Genomic DNA, 9,491 nt, shown 5'->3' on the forward strand with positions numbered 1-9,491 from the left:
TATGAAGCTTGAGTGTCGTGCGCACGTGTGCACACACACGAGGGTGCAAACTGGCCAACCTATGTTTGTTTTGGCCCTATTGCAACCTTCAGCCATCCTCTATGGTTCAGGTTAAACAAGGTGTGAACAAGCAAGCCCTTCTCTCCAACCCTTTTCATTGCACATCGGTTGTAGATCTCTCTCTCTCTCTCTCTCAATTGTTCTACACAAGAGGTGATCATTTATAACTAACCCATTGTTCACTTCATTTCAACTACTCAATCATGACACATCTTCAACCACTCAATCATGACACATCAAAGAGCAAAAGTACAAAACACAAGGGCAATTTTATATAGATTATTAAGACCAAGTGGCTCTTCATGCAAAATTTTCATGGTAAACAAGAGCAAACTCTTCATACGAAGGCACTTCTTGATTTTATGACTGCCATTTTCTGCCGCAAGCGACAAATCCACCGCCAAGGAGGATGTACATGCGGGCAAAATTTTCATGGTAGACAACAGCAAATCTTTCATACAAAGGCACTTCTTGATTTTATGAGAAAACTATTTTTTGCCGCAAGCGACAAATCCACTAATTTCATAGAAACCCGATGCTCCTTCACCGCAATGGCCCTTCTCCTTGCCTTCACATTTCTCTACAAAAACAAAATGACCCAACTTTAGCTTGTTGACTTCCACATATGCATTATTTCAATAGGAGGACCTATAATTATTCCAAAAAAATCTTGAGACAAGTACCATATTAGTTTTTCTTTGAAGCCATTAGTTAGATCAATGAATTAAAAGCCACATTCAGTTCTATTGAAAGAAAACTAAAATCAAGCAAGAACTACAAAATATTGTAAAAAAGAGATGTATGTAAGTCAATAAATTTGTGGATTTGTTAAAAAATTCTTAACATATAATAAAAAACACCTTTCTATAATAAATTTAAGATCCGTTAAAAAATTCTTAATATATACCACGTGGTTAAGGGCATGTCCCATGTTAATGTTATGGAATTGACATTTTACTATTTATTGCAGCTGATAGGTGGAAAAGGCTTGATCGAGCTACGCTATTGCAAAAGGAAATAATATTTTATGTATATTTATTCAAGTGCTCTTTTATGAGCTTTGGCCATCTATGACCGGCCGGCCAGTTTGTACTCACTTTGACCATTCAATAATCTATAAATTAAATACGTGCAAGAGGGAAATGGTCACTCTTGCACGGGGGAGATTGCACCCAGTGTCCATCTCATGCTTCTTCCTCTCTTCTCTCCTCTGTCACCGTGCCAGGCGTAGCACTCCGCTCTAGGAGGTGCGTCTGCACATGTTCTCTTCCTCTCTCTCGCTTGCTGTCTTTCTCTGTTCGCGTACATCGTTGATTATGTGCTAGTGGATGCGTCAGGTATGGAGATTCGTGTATTTCGTTGTATATAGCATAATATTTGTATAACTCCCGAAGAATCTTTAGATAAGTAACACTTGTCAATAAGTTCGTGCATACTACCATATGTTGAAGTGGGGCGAGGGTTGGGTGTTCCCCATCGATGGTGGTATACACGTAGTCAACATGCCTAAACTACGCCCAAAGGGAACAGTGTACAAATGCTCATGGCTCAAGGTGAGTTACCTTGAGCTAAAAGTATCCATATAATTTGACTCATTATGGTAGAGAATTATGCCATGCAATCTTGCTATATGCCACTATTTGTGGTGCGAGACCACAATCTTAGGAAAGCCTCAACCCCCAACAAAAAAAGGAACCACAACCCCTATCATGACCGGATGATCAACCAATAGTGAATAAGCAAGTAGGGGATACCCATTTATAGAAATTCGAAAAAGCAAAGGAATCTTTGTTGATGCGATCAGACGTCGTGCGAAGCGGCCTAGTGTCGGGTGAGGGTAAGGGGAGGTAGGTGATGCAGAGGGAGGAAAAAGACGAAGCACGCTGCATGGGGCACGAGGCTCCAAACAACAGGTGAGCACCAAGCACAAGGGAGCTAGTTGATGCTGACGCAAGTGTGTGTTTTTTTCAATGTGTGATTTGCATTCCAAATCAACTACAGCCAAGTGTTGTGTTGGTTATGCGAGTATTCTCAAGTACCTACACGTACTTTGCATGCTGCGCATGTTCGAATCCTACTCTTGTTCTTTTAAAGGATGAGTTCCATTGTCTAATGTGGCCTTGAAAATGGTGAATATAATAAAGGATGAGCCAGTAGGAGGTACCCAATCTCAAGTAGTCGAATAGTCAAAATAAATGGGAATCTAGATAGAAAAGCCCTAGCCATTGTCAGCTAGCAGAAACCATGTTCGAAGTGCTATTATCACGTGTTTTTGACAGAGGTAGTTCGGGTATTTTTCACAAACACAAGTCATCTTTTGCACCGGGCCACTTTATCAGAACCCCGTCTCGCCAGGTGTATTCAGGGGCTGTAGATTTTGTATGCTCTTTGCAAAGTGGTCTCACCTAGGCTCTACAACGCATAGGGGGGCTTACTGCTTGCGCTCAGCCGCCGCAAAATCTTGCCTCAAGCTGCAATTTTACAAAATGCAAGAAGAAAATGTCGGTGGCGCCAAGAAAGTAAGGCCTGCAGAGTCACAACCAATCAAAGCTTTTTGAGTAGAGGGTGGGTCGTGCAATGCGGACGAACCACTCTTGTTTATGTTTAACGGGACCGGAAAATATGGTTAGAGAGCATGAGAAACTCTCGTCTCCCAACCGCTAGTCGCGCAAGGTGAGACGTGGCTCTTGTAAAGATTTTGGATATTGTGCAATATGATCGAAGCTCGTGCAAAAGTGACTGGATTATCTTATTAACAAGAACTATTTCTTCTCATCTCCTTGGAGAGCGTGCCAAATGTCAGTTCCTTTGATGGTATCCACAAAACAAGGAGTAACGACTTCAATGAGGAGCATGACCACATCATGTAATTGCTTGAGTCTCCCATTGCACGCAAGCCTCCCATACAGTGTTTGGGAAAATATGTATCAGCTTAATATCGTGTTGTTTCCAATTTCAAAAATGCCAGCTGAGGGCAAGGGGGAAAGGAGAAATTCCGCCTCAAAATAGAGAAAAATAGTGTAAAAACCCAAAAAATACCGCTAATGTTATAAAATTTCCTCTTGGTAAACTCAAGGAAAAGAAAGTTGTATGTTTGGAAAAATAATTTTTCCCTAACCTACACAACAACATAAGAGGATTGAAGAGGGTATTCAACCATTAAAACTGGTAATATCAATTTGGATTTCCAACAATTAAAGCTTGTGATAATGTCAACCATAGAAACGATTGAAGACGGGAGAACTATATTGATGATCAATATAAATTTCTAGCAATTAAAGCTTGATTTGAAGCATTGCTGTTCAAAATGCTTCTCACCTTGTGATCGCTGATACAGCCATGACCAACAAAGAGAGAGAGAGAGAGAGAGAGAGAGTACCATGTAAATGGCGATGGCGGCTGCAGCCGCAACTCCAAAGACGGGAACCAGCCATTCTAGCCACTCTGCCTCCTCCGTTTTCTGTTGCTGCGCTCTTCGATTTTCTCGCTGCTGGCGTGGTACATTGTGATATCGACATGCCGCTTCTGGCCATTTTTGGCACTGCAAATTATTCTCCATACCATATTGATCACGGTATTAGAACGTGAGGCCATGATATACACAGAGGTAGCAATGCATGCATGCAAACTAGCTGCTGAACATGAAACTTACCCGGCCATACTGTCCTTCCAGAGGCTGTGAGTGCGCGCGCTCGCCTGGGAGGTGATGGAGCAGAGAGAGAGAGAGAGAGAGAGAGAGAGAGAGAGAGATCAGAGTGCTGCGATTGCCGTCTATATATTGTTAGTACAAATCACAACGTTAAATGTGAGACACAGAGGAATGCGCTGTGTGTGTGTGTGTGTGGGTGCCTGTGACCAGAGGCAAACGAGATATTTAGAGAGAGAGAGAGAGAGAGAGAGAGAGAGAGAGAGAGAGAGAGATCAGAGATCGCGAGTAGCGGGAAATATATAAGGGAGAGCGGAGAACGCGTGTGCGTGTTCGTGTGTGTGTGTGTGTGTGAGAGAGAGAGACAGAGAGAGGGGCGTGTGCGTGTTTGTTTGTGTGTATGTGTGTGTGTGTTAGAGAGGGAGAGAGAGAGGGGCGGCCATGGAGCTCGTCACCTGGTCGGCTATATTGGCCGCGTAATTTCTTTGTTATTGCCTTAACCCCGTCACGTGTCGCCTGCGTGCTTCAAGCGCAAATGTCATGCTTGATATTTTGGAGCTTGTCTGAGCCACGCGTGACCAAATCATGCAAAAGGCAAAAACCCTTTCACAAAACCATCTATTGTTGTATAGTCGACTTGTACAATGCTTGCACCATCATTTTCAAACGTCCCAAAAAGTACAGAACAAGAAGCCTCCTTTCTAAAAGAAATGCTAGAACTTTCGAACAGTACTAGCTTTTTTTCGTGCCTTCCTATCCTAAAAGGCAATACAATTTTCTACTTGTCAAGCTCAACAACAAGGTATACCATTCCGTGACCATGGATAGCAATAGCTACCTTCGCTTAGATGTGCTAACCTGTCTCGTGCTTTCGTTTCCCTTTATTGGCAATATATTCTTCCGCTTCTCCAAATCACATTAGTAGATAAGTTATAAGAGTTCAACACTTGATGTTTGTGGGGGCACCCGACGATGTCGATATGAGCATCTTTGCCTTTTGAAGTTCTATTGGTCTTCCTTTATGCATCTTTTTAGGGAAAAGCCTCATTGTTTATTACATTTGAGTGGGTGGTAGAGCTTTGCTAGCTCTGCCATGGCCAAATATTTTCTTCTGCTTTCATCGCTATAGTGTCGATGATAAGGGTTTCTGCAATGTTAGTATAGCATCGCTATCATAGTCAATAACAGTGACTGTAATATTGGCACTTATGTCAATTGTATTAAAAATTCTTTTTTGAACATTTGTCGACGTTTATATTGACACTACTGGAATAAAAATTCTAGTTCAACGACATTTGGTATTTTCATATATAGTCTTAAGAATCCCTTATAGTGTCACGACTAAGCTGAAAACATTCGAGGAGAGGATCTTAGCCAAATCTATAGCAAAAGCCTTTGAAAGGTGTGCCAAATGTTGGTTGGTTAATCTATCCACTTCTGCTCTACAAAGATGCATCCTTTTTAAAAATAATGGTAGAAGTGTCAAACAATGTCTCGTGGCTTTGTTTCCCTTCAATAGGCATGTCCAAAGGTAGTATATTCTTCTAGCACTGAAGTGGGGTTGATAGAAGGATATTTCTCAAAAAAATTCATGCCTTTATTTAGAAAGAGGTATCATTAAAGGAGATTAAAAAGTTGTAAATGGTATAGTCTTGGGCGTTCATTCTATGTAAAACTAGCTACTATCAAGTATGTTCAAGGGGTATTATCATATAGGACTTTTTTATAATACTCCTTGAACAAACATGATAAGTAGTTTCACACAAAGTGAATGCCCTAAGATTCTTTTCTTGTCATGGCCAACATCAAGGTATACTGTACTTCATCAAGGTCTACCAATCAATCTTCATCCAAATGTGGTCTACGACTTCCAGTTAGATAACTCATATAAGTCGACTTGTAGAATGCTTGCACCATCTTTTTTCAAATCTCTCTTTTCTTTAAAAAAAAAGGTGCAAATCACATGCTGCAGGAAGCCTCCTTTCTTTTTTTCCTTTTTTGCAAAACTCACAATAGTGAGTGGTTAGTATTAAGAACATCATAAATATACACCAACCTCAAGCTCAGACCTAGCCTTGAGGTTATCTCTCATATAAGTCGACTTGCACCATCATTTTTCAAATGTCCCTTTTCTTAGAAAAGTGCAAATCACATGCTACAAGAAGCCTCCCCTTTTTTTTTGTTTTTTAGCAAAACTCACAATTGTGAGTGGATAGTATTAAGAACATTAGCAATATACACCAACCTCGAGCTTAGACCAAGCCTTGAGGGTCAAAGGATTACAATTTCTATGCTCGACAGAGAAACCACAACTACTCCTAGGCTTTACTTATTACAAGATGTCATCATGACATGTAATGTTCTAGACCGGTCCTCTGGGCCTTGTTTGCCTCTGATCATGTGGATCGTCACTTTGCTCTCTTGTATGATTTCACAAAAGCTTTCCGTAGCCAAATCCCCCTCCAACATGCGGTGGTTCCTTGCTTGTCAAATATGGTGAAAGAAGTAGTACCTGATTATTTGAGTGCAGACAAGAAGAGAAGGACTTCCCAACCTGTTACTACCAAAGAACATATCAGTCTTGAAGAACTTAATTTTCCATGTCCTTTGAATCCACTTGCATATTTTCCCAGCCATGCCACTGATTGCCTGGCATCCCATGCAAAGGTGGGCTATGTCTTCGCTAGCTATTCTGCACCTCGAGCAACGATTGGACCTGATTCCTCTTTCTTGTATCTTTACGCCCGTGCACCCCACATCACTTTCCACAAAAATGTCTTCATATACTAGGTCCACCTTGGCTTCCAGATGTTCTCCATGACTCCCTCCAACCATTTTTCCGTCCTGTGCCTCTTCCATAAATTTTTCAGGGGGCTACACCAATTAGCCTCGTGCATTTATGTATGGTAAATGTCTTTAGAAAGTGGTTTCCAAAAGAGGCTACTCCCGGTCCATCTCCAAGGGTCCCATTCAAAGTTGGATTTACAAATTGACATCACCACCTTATCAAGCTCTTTCATTACCCTATAGACTAGTAAGATCTCAAAGCCATTTAGTTGAATTTGAATGGCTAAAGAGTCAGTAGTTTTCCAACACTTCTTGTCGCCATCCCATAATTGCTCTAGTCGAACGAGCCCCTTATTATTCACATTACTTGCCATTTCTATCCAATAGGGGCTTTGCGGTGGCCCCAATATTTTAGAGAGCCAAGGGGACCATTGCAAAATGGAGTTCTTAAAGTATCTGGTTGCTTCCTACCATTCCATAACCTCAGCTGCTCTTTTGCACTTCCTCATCCGTTCCCATGAGAGTTCACCAGATCTAAGATAAGACCACTTCGGGGTGAGAAGTTTGTCGTGCATCACAACCCCCTTCCACTTTTCCCCTTTCGATCCCATTTTTACTGCATCAAGCATTTCCTTCATCATGGTAGCCCAAGCTTGGTCCCATTTAGCCAATGAGACCATAAATTTGGCACAAAGGGCCTTAGTGTCATAATAATCAATATCTATTCTCCTTAATGATTTTCTCATATTAAACTAATCATTTAATGTGGGGAAGTGCCAGGGGAGAAAAAGCTAGAATATTGGTTAAGCTAGCAGACCGGCCACAGCAGGGATCCAAAGGAGGGAAAATAGGGATCCAAAGGAGGGGCCATCTGCAAAAGAGCCATGTGCAACAATGGGCTAAAAAGACCCTAAGGTTCAGCCCATTAAGACTTCCAAAATGCTAAGGTTCCAAAATTCAAAGGTTATGTCCAAAGGTCAAACCTAGGGGAATTGGATGCTTTGTGTGTGTGAAAAAAAGTCTTTGCATATCCCTACATGGGAGGGGGCGAGCCTTTCTTCCAGGGGATGAGAGAGAAAGCCACACACACACACACACACACACACACACACACACACACACACACAAGCTCCCTTTACACAAGGGGAATTAGGGACACATGTCAGCTCCCTAGCCCAGATGCCCACAAGGAGTACCCAATTCCTATTGGATGGCCTTAGAGGTGGACCAATGAGAATTAGGCTAGAGTAAATCTAGTTTAATTAATTTAAAAACACTTAATAAAAGAACCAATGAGAATTAAGTCTCCTAGAAGACTATTGGACAATCTCCCAAGGGGTCCAATGAGCATTCAGGAGCCCAATGGCTTGCCTGATTCCTATTGGCCAGGAGGCAAAGGGGTCCAATGACAGTTTAGTTTAATTATTAAATTACCTAAAGCTCTCACAAAAGAGGAAAGGGGGACACATGTCAGAAGGCTATCACTTATGCTGCTTAATTGTGATAGACTTGACTTAGGGAGGTCCAATGAGGGCTAAGCAAGAGAAAATAGCAAGAGGGCTTGCCCAAGAGAGAGAGGGGGCTGATTTTTGCAAGGCATTATCACACACACACTCACACAATCTCATGTGTGAAGAAAGAGAAGACTATCTCTTCCCAAGCTTTAATGGAGAGCTCATCACCTACTCCAAGCTTGTGAGATAGAAGCCTACATCGACACACTCTTGTCTTGTGGATGCAAATCCAACCAAGAGCCAAGATTCAATGAATGATCATCTCCTCTATCAAGCTAATTACTAAGCTAAAGCTATGCTAATATGAGTGATTATGTGAGGAGATGTACATCTTTCTCGTAAGATACTCCTTCAATTCTTCCTCTTAATCTACTCTCATACCCTGCTAGCTCTCACCATCTTCAAAGGTGTGTGAGGTCTTGGGTCTGAGAACGGGGATAATTAAAGTTGTGTTTAGTAAGTGTTTTGCTTAGTGCATGAATCTTTCATCTTCATTGCACTAGCTAGTCTTGAAGGAACACAAAGAATTGTATTGTACAATGTCTCTCTGGATGGGAGAAACCATAGTACAAAGCCTTTGGAGGGGGGACTGGCTCCATGCAAATCCGGTCCTCAATTGTTGTCAATAGCTTAATTTCTCTCTCTTTTGAAAGTATTGTTGATGCTATCTAACTAGGTGTTATGCTTTTTGTTGCTCTCTCCACCCAAGCACTCTTGTAATTCTCATTATGAATCTATTCTAATGAAATGCCCACTATGTTCATACTAATTTCCGCTACACATAAGTTTTAAGACCATTAAATATTACATTGGTATCAGAGCACAAGGTTTCTCTTTTCTTGCTCAAGAAGGGAGGTCCTCAAGCTAGCTATAAATGGTTGGTATTATTAATTGCCTTTGAGTAAGTAGAATAGGGATTTTTCAGCGTTGCAGTGTGCCTGCATTTGTGCAGTTAACGGGGCATCACCATCGAGAGATATGGTCTTAATAGTGGAGTCCTACGGGGCTTGCCTACGGCTTAACCACTATTGAGCTATTAGAAGCTTGACAGGAGCTGGTGCTGTTTTGGTGTCGAAAGAGCCTCTCCTCTATTCCTTGCAATGAATGGTATTCGAGCCGCGGGTATAGTAGCTTGAGTGCTTTTTCTAAAGGGGTAAAGAGGAGTAGCAACTAGGACTTGAAGTGCCAAAGTACAACTAAAAAGTTTACACCTAAAAGTTGTTAGAATGGCTGACAATAGTAAAGAGAGTGAAATTAATGTTCATAACTTTGATTTTGCTCATGAGAAAGCTACTAATGATGCTTCAATGCTTGTTAACTATCTTGTTTCTAGGCTTCAACAAGCCATGGGCAATCCAGCTCTCCAAAGTGAAGTGCAACGGTAGCTCTGTGCTCACGGGATTCTCCAAGCTTATCACCATGACGAGAGAACACCTAGGAAGCCTCCTTGTGAGACTCCCAAAAGAGGTCTCTCTCCGATTCGG

At 41.6% G+C, this 9,491-nt stretch overlaps 1 pseudogene across 1 annotated transcript; it reads right to left on the minus strand.

The window, feature by feature from the left end:
* Positions 1-297: 297 nt before the first annotated feature.
* On the minus strand, positions 298-3,720 carry LOC147419125 (uncharacterized; annotated as a pseudogene). The gene is made up of 3 exons (XR_015187145.1): positions 3,713-3,720; positions 3,440-3,601; positions 298-640 (listed from the first exon to the last, which is right to left on the minus strand). The product of XR_015187145.1 is annotated as an uncharacterized LOC147419125 (transcript).
* Between the last annotated feature and the right edge of the window lie 5,771 nt (positions 3,721-9,491).

This window comes from Adiantum capillus-veneris, chromosome 29 (assembly GCF_014529385.1).
Source record: "Adiantum capillus-veneris isolate H3 chromosome 29, ASM1452938v2, whole genome shotgun sequence".
Lineage (NCBI taxonomy): Eukaryota > Viridiplantae > Streptophyta > Polypodiopsida > Polypodiales > Pteridaceae > Adiantum > Adiantum capillus-veneris.